At 38.3% G+C, this 17,816-nt stretch overlaps 12 non-coding genes across 12 annotated transcripts; all 12 read left to right on the forward strand.

Moving 5' to 3' along the window:
• Positions 1–672: 672 nt before the first annotated feature.
• Positions 673–787, forward strand: LOC131460153 (U5 spliceosomal RNA). Its single transcript, XR_009240337.1, has one exon. It is a non-coding gene; the product is annotated as a U5 spliceosomal RNA (small nuclear RNA).
• Positions 788–2,780: 1,993 nt separating this feature from the next.
• LOC131460149 (U5 spliceosomal RNA) lies at positions 2,781–2,894 on the forward strand. The gene has a single exon (XR_009240333.1). It is a non-coding gene; the product is annotated as a U5 spliceosomal RNA (small nuclear RNA).
• Positions 2,895–3,961: 1,067 nt separating this feature from the next.
• LOC131460133 (U5 spliceosomal RNA) lies at positions 3,962–4,075 on the forward strand. Its single transcript, XR_009240318.1, has one exon. It is a non-coding gene; the product is annotated as a U5 spliceosomal RNA (small nuclear RNA).
• A 678-nt stretch (positions 4,076–4,753) lies between these two features.
• LOC131460131 (U5 spliceosomal RNA) lies at positions 4,754–4,867 on the forward strand. The gene has a single exon (XR_009240316.1). It is a non-coding gene; the product is annotated as a U5 spliceosomal RNA (small nuclear RNA).
• Positions 4,868–5,938: 1,071 nt separating this feature from the next.
• LOC131460148 (U5 spliceosomal RNA) lies at positions 5,939–6,052 on the forward strand. The gene has a single exon (XR_009240332.1). It is a non-coding gene; the product is annotated as a U5 spliceosomal RNA (small nuclear RNA).
• A 704-nt stretch (positions 6,053–6,756) lies between these two features.
• Positions 6,757–6,870, forward strand: LOC131460145 (U5 spliceosomal RNA). Its single transcript, XR_009240329.1, has one exon. It is a non-coding gene; the product is annotated as a U5 spliceosomal RNA (small nuclear RNA).
• A 1,068-nt stretch (positions 6,871–7,938) lies between these two features.
• LOC131460164 (U5 spliceosomal RNA) lies at positions 7,939–8,052 on the forward strand. Its single transcript, XR_009240347.1, has one exon. It is a non-coding gene; the product is annotated as a U5 spliceosomal RNA (small nuclear RNA).
• Positions 8,053–9,952: 1,900 nt separating this feature from the next.
• Positions 9,953–10,066, forward strand: LOC131460134 (U5 spliceosomal RNA). Its single transcript, XR_009240319.1, has one exon. It is a non-coding gene; the product is annotated as a U5 spliceosomal RNA (small nuclear RNA).
• A 703-nt stretch (positions 10,067–10,769) lies between these two features.
• Positions 10,770–10,883, forward strand: LOC131460141 (U5 spliceosomal RNA). The gene has a single exon (XR_009240326.1). It is a non-coding gene; the product is annotated as a U5 spliceosomal RNA (small nuclear RNA).
• A 1,911-nt stretch (positions 10,884–12,794) lies between these two features.
• LOC131460140 (U5 spliceosomal RNA) lies at positions 12,795–12,908 on the forward strand. Its single transcript, XR_009240325.1, has one exon. It is a non-coding gene; the product is annotated as a U5 spliceosomal RNA (small nuclear RNA).
• Positions 12,909–15,802: 2,894 nt separating this feature from the next.
• LOC131460165 (U5 spliceosomal RNA) lies at positions 15,803–15,916 on the forward strand. Its single transcript, XR_009240348.1, has one exon. It is a non-coding gene; the product is annotated as a U5 spliceosomal RNA (small nuclear RNA).
• Positions 15,917–17,457: 1,541 nt separating this feature from the next.
• On the forward strand, positions 17,458–17,571 carry LOC131460137 (U5 spliceosomal RNA). The gene has a single exon (XR_009240322.1). It is a non-coding gene; the product is annotated as a U5 spliceosomal RNA (small nuclear RNA).
• The last annotated feature ends 245 nt before the right edge of the window (positions 17,572–17,816 follow it).

The following is a 17,816-nucleotide window of genomic DNA, read 5'->3' on the forward strand; positions in this document are numbered from 1 at the left end:
TGTGTGCTTCTCAGCAACGTATTCAATCCTTAAACTACCGGAAATGATGTTGTTTGGTTACCTTGAAGCCACAATAAATACGTGTGAGGACATCGAAAACATTCAGAGAACAGAGTAATAATATTTACAATGGTAGTTACAATGGTAACCCATGGTAGAAATCTCTCTGTACAGTGCCATACAATCCCTCCCCTGTCCCCCCCCAAAAAACAAATGCTTAAACAGAAGAGACAATCAGACCTCAAAGTTTAGCAGATACTGAATCCTGGAGAATCCCAACCTTCCCTTGTCTTTTTTTTTTTTGAAGGTGTGCAGTATGTGTTGTTGTACTGTGGTTTCATTGCTTTGCAGAGTGTAAGTTAAAAAAAATAAAACATTTGCCAGTTGACTCTTTTTACAATTGTAGAAGTGGATTTTCATGAAAATGGGCGTGGCTACTGTTGCTCATATCCCACAATGCATAGCACCGACATGTGGCCATGTTGTTAAACTTGTTTTAATTCTTAAAACACAGAATTTGAATTCATCCATCTGACATATTCTTAGTAAACAGTTCATATACTATCCATGATTATAAAAACAATGTAATTCAATTGTGTTTGAAGATTGAAACCAAAGTGAGGAGTGTGTGACGGAAAATCAGATCCCCCTGTTTAACTCTGTGAAGGTAGATCACTCTTGTTTCTATTCAGAGCGTATAAATCTTTCGCCTTTTACTAAAGATTTCCGTGGAGAGGAACAATAAGAGTTATACCCAAATTTTTTGATGCCCTGCGCAAGTGGGGCTTTCTCATGTGTTCAAAATAAAATAAGTTTAACTTCTAGAATATGCATGACAATATTGATGTGTTAGTGAAGAGGTGGTACCTTTCACTTGAGGTGTACGCTCTAGTGTGCTTCTCAGCAACGTATTCAATCCTCAAACTACAAATTTAGGCATGCATTTGTTAAACTTCTGACAGTCCTTGTTTGGGTTTGTGTGGGTTGCCTGTACAGTGCACAGGCGTATTTAATCCTCAAACTACCGGAAATGATGAAGTTATAGAAAGGTGATAACTAGTGATGGTGAGATGAAGCCTCATGAGGCATTGAACCACTTGAGCCAATTGGTTCGAGAAAGGATTCATTTCTCGAAGCTTCATGTGCACACGAAACCACCTACTGGCCAAATGTATAATCACAGGCAGCTGTATCTGAACCACATAATGTGTGATGAATTTAATTTTTGTGTCTGTTAGAAATGACTATGAATTACAAAAAATGTATGACCAAATAATTTCTGTACATATGTGTTTAATACATTTTTTGAATGTATTCTGTGTGTGTAAATCTTCCCAAAATGGTAATATCATAATATGGCAGGTTGTGCAATGTTTTTCTGAAAATGGCATGGGCGTAATCAGGCAGAGGACAGTGAAAGTGCTTGTGGAACTAGGAAAAGGGTACAGATTATGCTTGTGTAACTTGGACAATGATGAGCCTCGCTGGCTCCATCCTATATCACCTATCCTACTCTCCTCCCTCTCCTAAATCTCTATCTCTCTCCTTAACTCTCCAAACTATCTCCAAACTATATAAACGCTATCCAAACTCTAGTATCCAAACTCTCCAAACTATCCAAACTCTCAACTGACCGCAACTCTCCTTCAAAAACCCACATTTTGAATGGAGCCTGAGGGGTCTATATAGCCGTAAAACCTCGCGCTAAATCTGAACCACTTCATGAAGCAATCACGTGGTACAGCCGGGCAGCGAGGCTTCGGACGTCATCATTTTTGGCTCCTCCCCTAAATGAAGCAAGCCTCGATACGCGCATCGCGGAAACGCCCCCTCCCCTACTCGGCACACGCTTCGAAGCCTCGAAACGGAACGTCACATCACTAGTGATAACTTATTTTATATTTATTTGTTTTACTTATTGTGATTAACGGTATAAAACAAAGGCAAAACCAAGAAGGGAAGTAATAACAATAAAATAATAAAATGAAAAACTAAATCAATAACAATATACGCTGGTACACAATAATACATAACAATTAAAATAATAATAATAGATAACTGATAAAAGTAAGCTTCATACGTTTGCTTAAAGAAACATTTGTAGTACTTGTCTTTGACCACAAGAGGGTGCACAAGTCCAGTAAAACCGCATTTTTCAGCATTTTTGTTTGGTTACCTTGAAGCCGCCATAAATACGTGTGAGGACATCGAAAACATTCAGAGAACATAGTAATAATAGTTACAATGGTAGTTACAATGGTAACCCATGGTAGAAATCTCTCTCTGTACAGTACCATACAATCCCTCCCCCTTCCCCCCAAAAAAATTGCTTAAACAGAAGAGACAATCAGACCTCAAAGTTTAGCAGATACTGAATCCTGGAGAATCCCAACCTTCCCTTGTCTTTTTTAAAGGTGTGCAGTATGTGTTGTTGTACTGTGGTTTCATTGCTTTGCAGAGTGTAAGTTAAAAAAAACAAAAACATTTGCCAGTTGACTCTTTTTACAATTGTAGAAGTGGATTTTCATGAAAATGGGCATGGCTACTGTTGCTCATATCCCACAATGCATAGCACCGACATGTGGCCATGTTGTTAAACTTGTTTTAATTCTTAAAACACAGAATTTGAATTCATCCATCTGACATATTCTTAGTAAACAGTTCATATACTATCCATGATTATAAAAACAATGTAATTCAATTTTGTTTGATGATTGAAACCAAAGTGAGGAGTGTGTGACGGAAAATCAAGTCCCCCTGTTTAACTCTGTGAAGGTAGATCACTCTTGTTTCTATTCAGAGCGTATAAATCTTTCGCCTTATACTAAAGATTTCCGTGGAGAGGAACAATAAGAGTTTTACCCAATATTTTGATGCCCTGCGCAAGTGGGGCTTTCTCATGTGTTCAAAATAAAAAAACTATATCTTCTAGAATATGCAGGACAATATTGATTTGTTAGTGAAGAGGCGGTATCTGTGTACACTTGAGGTGTACGCTCTAGTGTGCTTCTCAGCAACGTATTCAATCCTCAAATACCAGAAATGATGAAGTTATAGAAAGGTGATAATTTATTTTATATTTATTTGTTTTACTTATTGTGATTAACGGTATAAAACAAAGGCAAAACCAAGAAGGGAAGTAATAACAATAAAATAATAAAACGAAAAACTAAATCAATAACAATATACGCTGGTACACAATAATACATAATAATCAAAATAATAATAATAGATAACTGATAAAAGTAAGCTTCATACGTTTGCTTAAAGAAACATTTGTAGTACTTGTCTTTGACCACAGGAGGGTGCACAAGTTAAGTAAAACCGCATTTTTCAGCATTTTTGTTTGGTTACCTTGAAGCCGCCATAAATACGTGTGAGGACATCGAAAACATTCAGAGAACATAGTAATAACAGTTACAATGGTAGTTACAATGGTAACCCATGGTAGAAATCTCTCTCTGTACAGTGCCATACAATCCCGCCCCCATCCCCCCCCAAAAAACAAATGCTTAAAAAGAAGAGACAATCAGACCTCAAAGTTTAGCAGATACTGAATCCTGGAGAATCCCAACCTTCCCTTGTCTTTTTTTTAAAGGTGTGCAGTATGTGTTGTTGTACTGTGGTTTCATTGCTTTACAAAGTGTAAGTTCAAAAAAAAAAAAATGTGCCAGTTGACTCTTTTTACAATTGTAGAAGTGGATTTTCATGAAAATGGGCATGGCTACTGTTGCTCATATCCCACAATGCATAGCACCGCCATGTGGCCATGTTGTTAAACTTGTTTTAATTCTTAAAACACAGAATTTGAATTCATCCATCTGACATATTCTTAGTAAACAGTACATATACTATCCATGATTATAAAAACAATGTAATTCAATTGTCTTTGAAGATTGAAACCAAAGTGAGGAGTGTGTGACGGAGAATCACGTCCCCCTGTTTACTTTGTGATGGTAGATCACTCTTGTTTCTATTCAGAGCGTATAAATCTTTCGCCTTTTACTAAAGATTTCCGTGGAGAGGAACAAAAAGAGTTTTACCCAATTTTTTGATGCCCTGCGCAAGTGGGGCTTTCTCATGTGTTCAAAATTAAATAAGTTTAACTTCTAGAATATGCAGGACAATATAATGTGTTAGTGAAGAGGTGGTACCCGGGTTCACTTGAGGTACGTATTCAATCCTTAAACTACCGGAAATGATGAAGTTATAGAAAGGTGATAATTTATTTTATATTTATTTGTTTTACTTATTGTGATTAACGGTATAAAACAAAGGCAAAACCAAGAAGGGAAGTAATAACAATAAAATAATAAAATTAAAAACTAAATCAATAACAATATACGCTGGTAAACAATAATACATAATAATTAAAATAATAATAAAAGATAACTGATAAAAGTAAGCTTTATACGTTTGCTTAAAGAAACATTCAAAAAACGTTCAAAAAAACAAACATTTGCCATTTGACTCTTTTTCAATTGCAGAAGTGGATTTTCATGAAAATGGGCGTGGCTACTGTTGTTCATATCCCACAATGCATAATACCGACATGTGGCCATGTTGTTAAACTTGTTTTAATTCTTAAAACACAGAATTTGAATTCATCCATCTGACATATTCTTAGTAAACAGTTCATATACTATCCATGATTATAAAAACAATGTAATTCAATTGTGTTTGAAGATTGAAACCAAAGTGAGGAGTGTGTGACAGAAAATCACGTCCCCCTGTTTAACTCTGTGAAGGTAGATCACTCTTGTTTCTATTCAGAGCGTATAAATCTTTCGCCTTTTACTAAAGATTTCCGTGGAGAGGAACAATAAGAGTTTTACCCAATTTTTTGATGCCCTGCGCAAGTGGGGCTTTCTCATGTGTTCAAAATAAAATAAGTTTAACTTCTAGAATATGCAGGACAATATTGATTTGTTAGTGAAGAGGTGGTACCCGTGTTCACTTGAGGTGTACGCTCTAGTGTGCTTCTCAGCAACGTATTTAATCCTTAAACTACCGGAAATGTTATAGAAAGGCGATAACTTATTTTGACTGTTCTTATTTTATATTTATTTGTTTTACTTATTGTGATTAACGGTATAAAACAAAGGCAAAACCAAGAAGGGAAGTAATAACAATAAAATAATAAAATGAAAAACTAAATCAATAACAATATACGCTGGTACACAATAATACATAATAATTAAAATAATAATAATAGATAACTGATAAAAGTAAGCTTCATACGTTTGCTTAAAGAAACATTTGTAGTACTTGTCTTTGACCACAAGAGGGTGCACAAGTCCAGTAAAACCGCATTTTTCAGCATATTTGTTTGGTTACCTTGAAGCCGCCATAAATACGTGTGAGGACATCAAAAATGTTCAGAGAACATAGTAATAATAGTTACAATGGTAGTTACAATGGTAACCCATGGTAGAAATCTCTCTCTGTACAGTGCCATACAATCCCTCCCCTGTCCCCCCCCAAAAAACAAATGCTTAAACAGAAGAGGCAATCAGACCTCAAAGTTTAGCAGATACTGAATCCTGGAGAATCCCAACCTTCCCTTGTCTTTTTTTAAAGGTGTGCAGTATGTGTTGTTGTACTGTGGTTTCATTGCTTTACAAAGTGGAAGTTCAAAAAAAAAAAAAAAAGTGCCAGTTGACTCTTTTTACAATTGTAGAAGTGGATTTTCATGAAAATGGGCATGGCTACTGTTGCTCATATCCCACAATGCATAGCACCGCCATGTTGTTAAACTTGTTTTAATTCTTAAAACACAGAATTTGAATTCATCCATCTGACATATTCTTAGTAAACAGTTCATATACTATCCATGATTATAAAAACAATGTAATTCAATTGTCTTTGAAGATTGAAACCAAAGTGAGGAGTGTGTGACGGAGAATCAGGTCCCCCTGTTTAACTCTGTGAAGGTAGATCACTCTTGTTTCTATTCAGAGCGTACAAATCTTTCGCCTTTTACTAAAGATTTCTGTGGAGAGGAACAATAAGAGTTTTACCCAATTTTTTGATGCCCTGTGCAAGTGTGGCTTTCTCATGTGTTCAAAATTAAATAAGTTTATCTTCTAGAATATGCAGGACAATATTTATGTGTTAGTGAAGAGGTGGTACCCGGGTTCACTTGAGGTATACGCTCTAGTGTGCTTCTCAGCAACGTATTCAATCCTTAAACTACCGGAAATGATGAAGTTATAGAAAGGTGATAATTTATTTTATATTTATTTGTTTTACTTATTGTGATTAACGGTATAAAACAAAGGCAAAACCAAGAAGGGAAGTAATAACAATAAAATAATAAAATTATAAACTAAATCAATAACAATATACGCTGGTAAACAATAATACATAATAATTAAAATAATAATAATAGATAACTGATAAAAGTAAGCTTCATACCTTTGCTTAAAGAAACATTCAAAAAACGTTCAAAAAAACAAACATTTGCCATTTGACTCTTTTTCAATTGCAGAAGTGGATTTTCATGAAAATGGGCGTGGCTACTGTTGTTCATATCCCACAATGCATAATACCGACATGTGGCCATGTTGTTAAACTTGTTTTAATTCTTAAAACACAGAATTTGAATTCATCCATCTGACATATTCTTAGTAAACAGTTCATATACTATCCATGATTATAAAAACAATGTAATTCAATTGTGTTTGAAGATTGAAACCAAAGTGAGGAGTGTGTGACGGAAAATCAGTTCCCCCTGTTTAACTCTGTGAAGGTAGATCACTCTTGTTTCTATTCAGAGCGTATAAATCTTTCGCCTTTTACTAAAGATTTCCGTGGAGAGGAACGATAAGAGTTTTACCCCATTTTTTGATGCCCTGCGCAAGTGGGGCTTTCTCATGTGTTCAAAATAAAATAAGTTTATCTTCTAGGATATTCAGGACAATTTTGAAATGTTAGTGAAAAGGCGGTACCCGTGTTCATTTGAGTTGTACGCTCTAGTGTGCTTCTCAGCAACGTATTTGATCCTCAAACTACTGGAAATGATGAAGTTATAGAAAGGCGATAACTTATTTTATATTTATTTTTTTTACTTATTGTGATTAACGGTATAAAACAAAGGCAAAACCAAGAAGGGAAGTAATAACAATAAAATAATAAAATGAAAAACTAAATCAATAACAATATACGCTGGTACACAATAATACATAATAATCAAAATAATAATAATAGATAACTGATAAAAGTAAGCTTCATACGTTTGCTTAAAGAAACATTTGTAGTACTTGTCTTTGACCACAAGAGGGTGCACAAGTCCAGTAAAACCGCATTTTTCAGCATTTTTGTTTGGTTACCTTGAAGCCGCCATAAATACGTGTGAGGACATCAAAAACATTCAGAGAACATAGTAATAATAGTTACAATGGTAGTTACAATGGTAACCCATGGTAGAAATCTCTCTCTGTACAGTGCCATACAATCCCGCCCCCATCCCCCCCCAAAAAACAAATGCTTAAACAGAAGAGACAATCGGGTTCAAAGTTTAGCAGATACTGAATCCTGGAGAATCCCAACCTTCCCTTGTCTTTATTTAAAGGTGTGCAGTATGTGTTGTTGTACTTTGGTTTCATTGCATTACAAAGTGGAAGTTCAAAAAAAAAAAATATGTGCCAGTTGACTCTTTTTACAATTGTAGAAGTGGATTTTCATGAAAATGGGCATGGCTACTGTTGCCCATATCCCACAATGCATAGCACCGACATGTGGTCATGTTGTTAAACTTGTTTTAATTCTTAAAACACAGAATTTGAATTCATCCATCTGACATATTCTTAGTAAACAGTACATATACTATCCATGATTATAAAAACAATGTAATTCAATTGTGTTTGAAGATTGAAACCAAAGTGAGGAGTGTGTAACGGAAAATCAGGTCCCCCTGTTCAACTCTGTGTAGGTAGATCACTCTTGTTTCTATTCAAAGCGTATAAATCTTTCGCCTTTTACTAAAGATTTCCGTGGAGAGGAACAATAAGAGTTTTACCCAATTTTTTGATGCCCTGCGCAAGTGGGGCTTTCTCATGTGTTCAAAGCAAAATAAGTTTAACTTCTAGAATATGCAGGACAATATTGATGTGTTAGTGAAGAGGCGGTACCCGTGTACTAGTGATGGTGAGATGAAGCCTCATGAGGCATTGAACCACTTGAGCCAATTGGTTCGAGAAAGGGTTCATTTCTCGAAGCTTCATGTGCACACGAAACCACCTACTGGCCAAGTGTATAATCACAGGCAGCTGTATCTGAACCACATAATGTGTGATGAATTGAATTGTTGTGTCTGTTAGAAATGACTATGAATTACAAAAAATGTATGACCAAATAATTTCTGTTTAATACATTGTTTGAATGTATTGTGTGTGTATATCTTCCCAAAATGGTAATATCATAATATGGCAGGTTGTGCAATGTTTTTTCTGAAAATGGCATCGGCGTAATCAGGCAGAGGACAATGAAAGTGCTTGTGGAACTAGGAAAAGGGCACAGATTATGCTTGTGTAACTTGGACAATGATGAGCCTCGCTGGCTCCATCCTATATCACCTATCCTACTCTCCTCACTCTCCTAAATCTCTCTCTCTCCCTCTCTCCCTAAACTCTCCAAACTATATAAACGCTATCCAAACTGTAGTATCCAAACTCTCCAAACTATCCAAACTCTCAACTGACCGCAACTTTCCTTCAAAAACATTTTGAATGGAGCCTGAGGGGTCTATATAGCTGTAAAACCTCGCGCAAAATCTGAACCACTTCACGAAGCAATCACGTGGTACAGCCGGGCAGCGAGGCTTCGGACGTCATCATTTTCGGCTCCTCCCCTAAATGAAGCAAGCCTCGATACGCGCATCGCGGAAACGCCCCCTCCCCTACTCGGCACACGCTTCGAAGCCTCGAAACGGAACGTCACATCACTACCGTGTACACTTGAGGTGTACGCTCTAGTGTGCTTCTCAGCAACATATTCAATCCTTAAACTACCGGAAATGATGAAGTTATAGAAAGGCGAAAACTTATTTTGACTGTTCTTATTTTATATTTATTTGGTTTTACTTATTGTGATTAACGGTATAAAACAAAGGCAAAACCAAGAAGGGAAGTAATAACAATAAAATAATAAAACGAAAAACTAAATCAATAACAATATACGCTGGTACACAATAATACATAATAATCAAAATAATAATAATAGATAACTGATAAAAGTAAGCTTCATACGTTTGCTTAAAGAAACATTTGTAGTACTTGTCTTTGACCACAGGAGGGTGCACAAGTCAAGTAAAACCGCATTTTTCAGCATTTTTGTTTGGTTACCTTGAAGCCGCCATAAATACGTGTGAGGACATCGAAAACATTCAGAGAACATAGTAATAACAGTTACAATGGTAGTTACAATGGTAACCCATGGTAGAAATCTCTCTATGTACAGTGCCATACAATCCCGCCCCCATCCCCCCCCAAAAAACAAATGCTTAAAAAGAAGAGACAATCAGACCTCAAAGTTTAGCAGATACTGAATCCTGGAGAATCCCAACCTTCCCTTGTCTTTTTTTTAAAGGTGTGCAGTATGTGTTGTTGTACTGTGGTTTCATTGCTTTACAAAGTGGAAGTTCAAAAAAAAAAAAAATGTGCCAGTTGACTCTTTTTACAATTGTAGAAGTGGATTTTCATGAAAATGGGCATGGCTACTGTTGCTCATATCCCACAATGCATAGCACCGCCATGTGGCCATGTTGTTAAACTTGTTTTAATTCTTAAAACACAGAATTTGAATTCATCCATCTGACATATTCTTAGTAAACAGTACATATACTATCCATGATTATAAAAACAATGTAATTCAATTGTCTTTGAAGATTGAAACCAAAGTGAGGAGTGTGTGACGGAGAATCAGTTCCCCCTGTTTACTTTGTGATGGTAGATCACTCTTGTTTCTATTCAGAGCGTATAAATCTTTCGCCTTTTACTAAAGATTTCCGTGGAGAGGAACAAAAAGAGTTTTACCCAATTTTTTGATGCCCTGCGCAAGTGGGGCTTTCTCATGTGTTCAAAATTAAATAAGTTTAACTTCTAGAATATGCAGGACAATATAATGTGTTAGTGAAGAGGTGGTACCCGGGTTCACTTGAGGTGTACGCTCTAGTGTGCTTCTCAGCAACGTATTCAATCCTTAAACTACCGGAAATGATGAAGTTATAGAAAGGTGATAATTTATTTTATATTTATTTGTTTTACTTATTGTGATTAACGGTATAAAACAAAGGCAAAACCAAGAAGGGAAGTAATAACAATAAAATAATAAAATTAAAAACTAAATCAATAACAATATACGCTGGTAAACAATAATACATAATAATTAAAATAATAATAATAGATAACTGATAAAAGTAAGCTTTATACGTTTGCTTAAAGAAACATTCAAAAAACGTTCAAAAAAACAAACATTTGCCATTTGACTCTTTTTCAATTGCAGAAGTGGATTTTCATGAAAATGGGCGTGGCTACTGTTGTTCATATCCCACAATGCATAATACCGACATGTGGCCATGTTGTTAAACTTGTTTTAATTCTTAAAACACAGAATTTGAATTCATCCATCTGACATATTCTTAGTAAACAGTTCATATACTATCCATGATTATAAAAACAATGTAATTCAATTGTGTTTGAAGATTGAAACCAAAGTGAGGAGTGTGTGACAGAAAATCACGTCCCCCTGTTTAACTCTGTGAAGGTAGATCACTCTTGTTTCTATTCATAGCGTATAAATCTTTCGCCTTTTACTAAAGATTTCCGTGGAGAGGAACAATAAGAGTTTTACCCAATTTTTTGATGCCCTGCGCAAGTGGGGCTTTCTCATGTGTTCAAAATAAAATAAGTTTAACTTCTAGAATATGCAGGACAATATTGATTTGTTAGTGAAGAGGTGGTACCCGTGTTCTAGTGATGGTGAGATGAAGCCTCATGAGGCATTGAACCACTTGAGCCAATTGGTTCGAGAAAGGGTTCATTTCTCGAAGCTTCATGTGCACACGAAACCACCTACTGGCCAAGTGTATAATCACAGGCAGCTGTATCTGAACCACATAATGTGTGATGAATTGAATTTTTGTGTCTGTTAGAAATGACTATGAATTACAAAAAATGTATGACCAAATAATTTCTGTACATATGTGTTTAATAAATGTTTTGAATGTATTCTGTGTGTGTAAGTCTTCCCAAAATGGTAATATCATAATATGGCAGGTTGTGCAATGTTTTTCTGAAAATGGCATGGGTGTAATCAGGCAGAGGACAGTGAAAGTGCTTGTGGAACTAGGAAAAGGGCACAGATTATGCTTGTGAAACTTGGACAATGATGAGCCTCGCTGGCTCCATCCTATATCACCTATCCTACTCTCCTCCCTCTCCTAAATCTCTATCTCTCCCTAAACTCTCCAAACTATCTCCAAACTATATAAACGCTGTCCAAACTCTAGTATCCAAACTCTCAAACTATCCAAACTCTCAACTGACCGCAACTCTCCTTCAAAAACCCACATTTTGAATGGAGCCTATATAGGGGTCTATATAGCTGTAAAACCTTGCGCTAAATCTGAACCACTTCACGAAGTAATCACGTGGTACAGCCGGGCAGCGAGGCTTCGGACGTCATCATTTTGGCTCCTCCCCTAAATGAAGCAAGCCTCGATACGCGCATCGCGGAAACGCCCCCTCCCCTGCTCGGCACACGCTTCGAAGCCTCGAAACGGAACGTCACATCACTACCGTGTTCACTTGAGGTGTACGCTCTAGTGTGCTTCTCAGCAACGTATTTAATCCTTAAACTACCGGAAATGTTATAGAAAGGCGATAACTTATTTTGACTGTTCTTATTTTATATTTATTTGTTTTACTTATTGTGATTAACGGTATAAAACAAAGGCAAAACCAAGAAGGGAAGTAATAACAATAAAATAATAAAATGAAAAACTAAATCAATAACAATATACGCTGGTACACAATAATACATAATAATTAAAATAATAATAATAGATAACTGATAAAAGTAAGCTTCATACGTTTGCTTAAAGAAACATTTGTAGTACTTGTCTTTGACCACAAGAGGGTGCACAAGTCCAGTAAAACCGCATTTTTCAGCATATTTGTTTGGTTACCTTGAAGCCGCCATAAATACATGTGAGGACATCAAAAATGTTCAGAGAACATAGTAATAATAGTTACAATGGTAGTTACAATGGTAACCCATGGTAGAAATCTCTCTCTGTACAGTGCCATACAATCCCGCCCCCATCCCCCCCCAAAAAACAAATGCTTAAAAAGAAGAGACAATCAGACCTCAAAGTTTAGCAGATACTGAATCCTGGAGAATCCCAGCCTTCCCTTGTCTTTTTTTAAAGGTGTGCAGTATGTGTTGTTGTACTGTGGTTTCGTTGCGTTACAAAGTGGAAGTTCAAAAAAAAATATATGTGCCAGTTGACTCTTTTTACAATTGTAGAAGTGGATTTTCATGAAAATGGGCATGGCTACTGTTGCTCATATCCCACAATGCATAGCACCGCCATGTGGCCATGTTGTTAAACTTGTTTTAATTCTTAAAACACAGAATTTGAATTCATCCATCTGACATATTCTTAGTAAACAGTTCATATACTATCCATGATTATAAAAACAATGTAATTCAATTGTGTTTGAAGATTGAAACCAAAGTGAGGAGTGTGTGACGGAAAATCACGTCCCCCTGTTTAACTCTGTGAAGGTAGATCACTCTTGTTTCTATTCAGAGCGTATAAATCTTTCGCCTTTTACTAAAGATTTCCGTGGAGAGGAACAAAAAGAGTTTTACCCAATTTTTTGTTGCCCTGCGCAAGTGGGGCTTTCTTATGTGTTCAAAATAAAAAAACTTTATCTTCTAGAATATGCAGGACTTGTTAGTGAAGAGGTGGCATCCGTGTACACTTGAGGTGTACGCTCTAGTGAGCTTCTCAGCAACGTATTCAATCCTCAAATACCGGAAATGATGAAGTTATAGAAAGGTGATAATTTATTTTATATTTATTTGTTTTACTTATTGTGATTAACGGTATAAAACAAAGGCAAAACCAAGAAGAGAAGTAATAACAATAAAATAATAAAATGAAAAACTAAATCAATAACAATATACGCTGGTACACAATAATACATAATAATTAAAATAATAATAATAGATAACTGATAAAAGTAAGCTTCATACGTTTGCTTAAAGGGGACATATTATACCCTATTTCCCCCATTAAAATAGTTCCCTGGTGTCCTAATGAACATGTCAGTGACATGCCTTGGTCAAAATACCATAAGGATGAAGCATCATAGCAGTTCAATAACCCTGCTAAGCCCGCCCCTTTCAGAACGCTCGGTTTTCGTGCTTGGTCCCTTTACATGCAAATGAGACACAGGCAAACACACACCCACTTCTTCCAGGGGGTTTCTGATTTGTCCTCGTTACAGCGCTTTACAGCTCTATTCGTCTCCCCCTCCCTCCACTAGTTCTCTGACAATATCAACATGGCAGCGTGCGCAGAAAACAGCCAGAGTGCCGTCACAGGAAGAGACGTTCTACATAAGGATCGAGCCGAACAGTGCCGAACTGTTAATCAGTTAAAAACACTTAGGAACAGCACCACTGATCGCCAGCGGCGCGCGGCGAGCTGCATAAGCTGGCGCTGTTTGTTACTGTATCAGACCGGTGACTATGCTCCGGAGACCTCGTCACCGCGGCACCGCTGATCGTCACCGCGGCACCGCTGATCGCCAGCGGCGAGCGGCGAGCTGCCTAAACGCATACAGCGGCCGTTTAGGCGGCTCGCCGCTGGCGATCAGCGGTGCCGCGGTGGCGATCAGCGGTGGCGAGGTCTCCGGAGCATAGTCACCGGTCTGCACCGGAGCTGGCGATCAGTCGCATACAGCGGCCGTTTAGGCGGCTCGCCGCTGGCGATCAGCGGTGGCGATCAGCTGATTTTCACAGAGAGTGCAGCACCTCTGCACAGAGAGTGCAGCACCGCTGATCGCCAGTGGCGAGCGGCATAAACTGCCGCTCTCCGCTGTATATGTGATTGTATCAGACTGAGTCTGTGCTCCGGTCATGGAGGACGTACTGAACAAATATTTTTAATTAGGACGTGTCAGAATGGTCAGTTATGAGCTCTATGTGACCTTTTCTTAACAACGTGTGTGTGTTTGTACGTCGGTGAAATACGTCCCCTGACTAAATACGGCGACCGCTGTCTAGCGCGAACACACGTTTGCTGACTTTATCCGGCACATTAGCTTCATATATCAAATCCTCTGTGGAAGTTTGTGTAAAACACTGTGCTCCACTGTGCAGCCACCAACAGCACACTTGTCCCTCTGCGTTGACATAATACCGCTCTTCCTCCCTCGCCTGCACTCTCGCAGGGACAAGGTGGAGCTAAGGTGGAGCTCTCGAAGTAAACTTACTGGTGGGGCGGTAACATTCGCGGTGAAATGCGCATGCTGACGTCATAAACGCAGGGAATTCAACATCAAGTGTTTTATCGCCTATACTTACACTAAGGGGAACCACGAAAACATGACGGAGTATTCTTTTTCCACACTTTGGTGACTGGTAGGGCCCCCAGAGTCCCAAATATAAGTATTAAAATGGTTAAAAAGTTGATTTTGCGTAATATGTCCCCTTTAAAGAAACATTTGTAGTACTTGTCTTTGACCACAAGAGGGTGCACAAGTCCAGTAAAACCGCATTTTTCAGCATTTTGTTTGGTTACCTTGAAGCCGCCATAAATACGTGTGAGGACATCAAAAACATTCAGAGAACATAGTAATAATAGTTACAATGGTAACCCATGGTAGAAATCTCTCTGTACAGTGCCATACAATCCCGCCCCCATCCCCCCCCAAAAAACAAATGCTTAAACAGAAGAGACAATCAGACCTCAAAGTTTAGCAGATACTGAATCCTGGAGAATCCCAACCTTCCCTTGTCTTTTTTTAAAGGTGTGCAGTATGTGTTGTTGTACTGTGGTTTCATTGCGTTACAAAGTCAGTCAGTCATCATCTACCGCTATATCCTCAACCAGAGGGTTGCGGGGGGTGCTGTGCCAATCTCAGCTACATCGGGCGATAGCCGGGGTACACCCTGGACAGTTCGCCAGTCCATCGCAGGGCCACACACAGATAGAGACAAACAACCATTCACTCTCACACTCACTCCTATGGTCAATTTGGAGTGTCCAATTTACCTATCCCCACATTGCATGTTTTTGGACTGTGGGAGGAAGCCGGAGTACCCGGAGAGAACCCACGCACACACGGGGAGAACATGCAAACTCCATGCAGAAAGGCCCTTGTTCCAACCGGGGCTCGAACCCGGGTCTTCTCGCTGCAAGGCGAGAGTGCTAACCACTACACCACCGTGTGGCCCGCGTTACAAAGTGGAAGTTCAAAAAAAACAAAACATTTGCCAGTTGACTCTTTTTACAATTGTAGAAGTGGATTTTCATGAAAATGGGCGTGGCTACTGTTGCTCATATCCCACAATGCATAACACCGACATGTGGCCATGTTGTTAAACTTGTTTTAATTCTTAAAACACAGTATTTGAATTCATCCATCTGACATATTCTTAGTAAATAGTTCATATACTATCCATGATTATAAAAACAATGTAATTCAATTGTGTTTGAAGATTGAAACCAAAGTGAGGAGTGTGTGACGGAAAATCAGGTCCCACTGTTTAACTCTGTGAAGGTAGATCACTCTTGTTTCTATTCAGAGCGTACAAATCTTTCGCCTTTTACTAAAGATTTCCGTGGAGAGGAACAATAAGAGTTTTACCCAATTTTTTGATGCCCTGCGCAAGTGGGGCTTTCTCATGTGTTCAAAGTAAATGATTCTTCTTCTGCGGATGTGTTCCAGTGAAGATTGATGTATTAGTGAAGATGCGGTTCATGTGTCCAGAAGATGTATGTTCTATGGCGCATTTCCACGGCACGGTTTAAGTAGCGTTTCCACTAGCCTAGTAGCTGGTACTATTTTTAGTACCTGTTCAGATGAGGTTCCAAGCAGGTACTATGCGATTATTGATCAGACTGCCGGCCACTGAGTCCCATCACAGGAAGAGACCTCCCACACACAATCAAGCCGAACAGCGCCAAATTGTAGATGAATTTAAACTGCTGAACAATCCTTAAAATGTGGGTTAATCTCCAACAACTACAGAAGTGTGGTGTAAAGTCACTAGTCAATCGCGCGCGCGTGTGTGTGTGGGTGGGTGGGTGTCGCGTATAAAATAGTGATGTGTCGTTCGTGAACGATTCGTTCAAAATGAACTAATCTTTTATATGACTCGGGAGTAATGAGTCATCGCAGTGAGTGATTTGTTCATTTTCATGCAGTACCTTCCTTCGCCACATGGCAGGCGGCTGCATAAGTTCAGTCAGCAGAACAGGAAACAGAAATGATTAGTTCAGGACTGACTCAACTGAGTGGTTTGTTCGTTCATTGTCATGCAGTACCTTCCTTCACCACACGATGGCAGGCAGCTGCATAAACTCAGCAGGAAAGGAAACAGAAATGATTAGATCAGGATTCACTCAACTGAGCGAGCGTTCGTCCTCAGGTCACGTGACAGCTACCGAGTCACTGTCGTGCTGTTAAACAACAATGGCAGAGAGGATACAGGACACAAGTCACTTGTCACTTTATTGAGGTGTATTTGCTTTCCTAGGGTTTCATATAGTTTGAATTGCATTTTTTTTATTATACTTTGTCAGCTGAAGCAAAACGATGTTGCCTACAGTGTTAAGTGTTTGAGAACCGCAGTCTTTTTTACAACGCCCACAAGAGGGATACAGCGCCACCCACTGTAAAAATGAACGAAATGACTCAAAAAAGATTAGTTCAATTTACTGTCCGTGAGTGAAAGATCCGAGTCAGTAAGAAGAGTCGAACTTCCCATCACTACTATAAAACGAAGTCACCGCATAAAACAAGTTACTGCAGTTTCACTTAGCCGTGCAGTGATGACTCCGCCCACGTTAAGTAGGTTCTAGTATGTGTTGTTGTACTGTGGTTTCATTGCGTTACAAAGTGGAAGTTCGGGGGAAAAAACATTTGCCAGTTGACTCTTTTTACAATCGTAGAAGTGGATTTTCATGAAAATGGGCGTGGCTACTGTTGCTCATATCCCACAATGCATAGCACCTACATGTGGTCATGTTGTTAAACTTGTTTTAATTCTTAAAACACAGAATTTGAATTCATCCATCTGACATATTCTTAGTAAACAGTACATATACTATCCATGATTATAAAAGCAATGTAATTCAATTGTGTTTGAAGATTGAAACCAAAGTGAGGAGTGTGTGACGGAGAATCACTGCCCCCTGTTTAACTCTGTTAAGGTAGATCACTCTTGTTTCTATTCAGAGCGTATAAATCTTTCGCCTTTTACTAAAGATTTCCGTGGAGAGGGACAATAAGAGTTTTACCCAATTTTTTGATGCCCTGCGCAAGTGGGGCTTTCTCATGTGTTAAAAATAAAGTATTTATTTGAGGAAATAGCCCTTACATGGCTGCTATAAATAAGTGTGAGGACATAAAAAACATTCAGAGAACATAGTAATAATTAGTGATGGTGAGATGAAGCCTCATGAGGCATTGAACCACTTGAGCCAATTGGTTCGAGAAAGGGTTCATTTCTCGAAGCTTCATGTGCACACGAAACCACCTACTGGCCAAGTGTATAATCACAGGCAGCTGTATCTG

This window comes from Solea solea, chromosome 5 (assembly GCF_958295425.1).
Source record: "Solea solea chromosome 5, fSolSol10.1, whole genome shotgun sequence".
NCBI lineage: Eukaryota > Metazoa > Chordata > Actinopteri > Pleuronectiformes > Soleidae > Solea > Solea solea.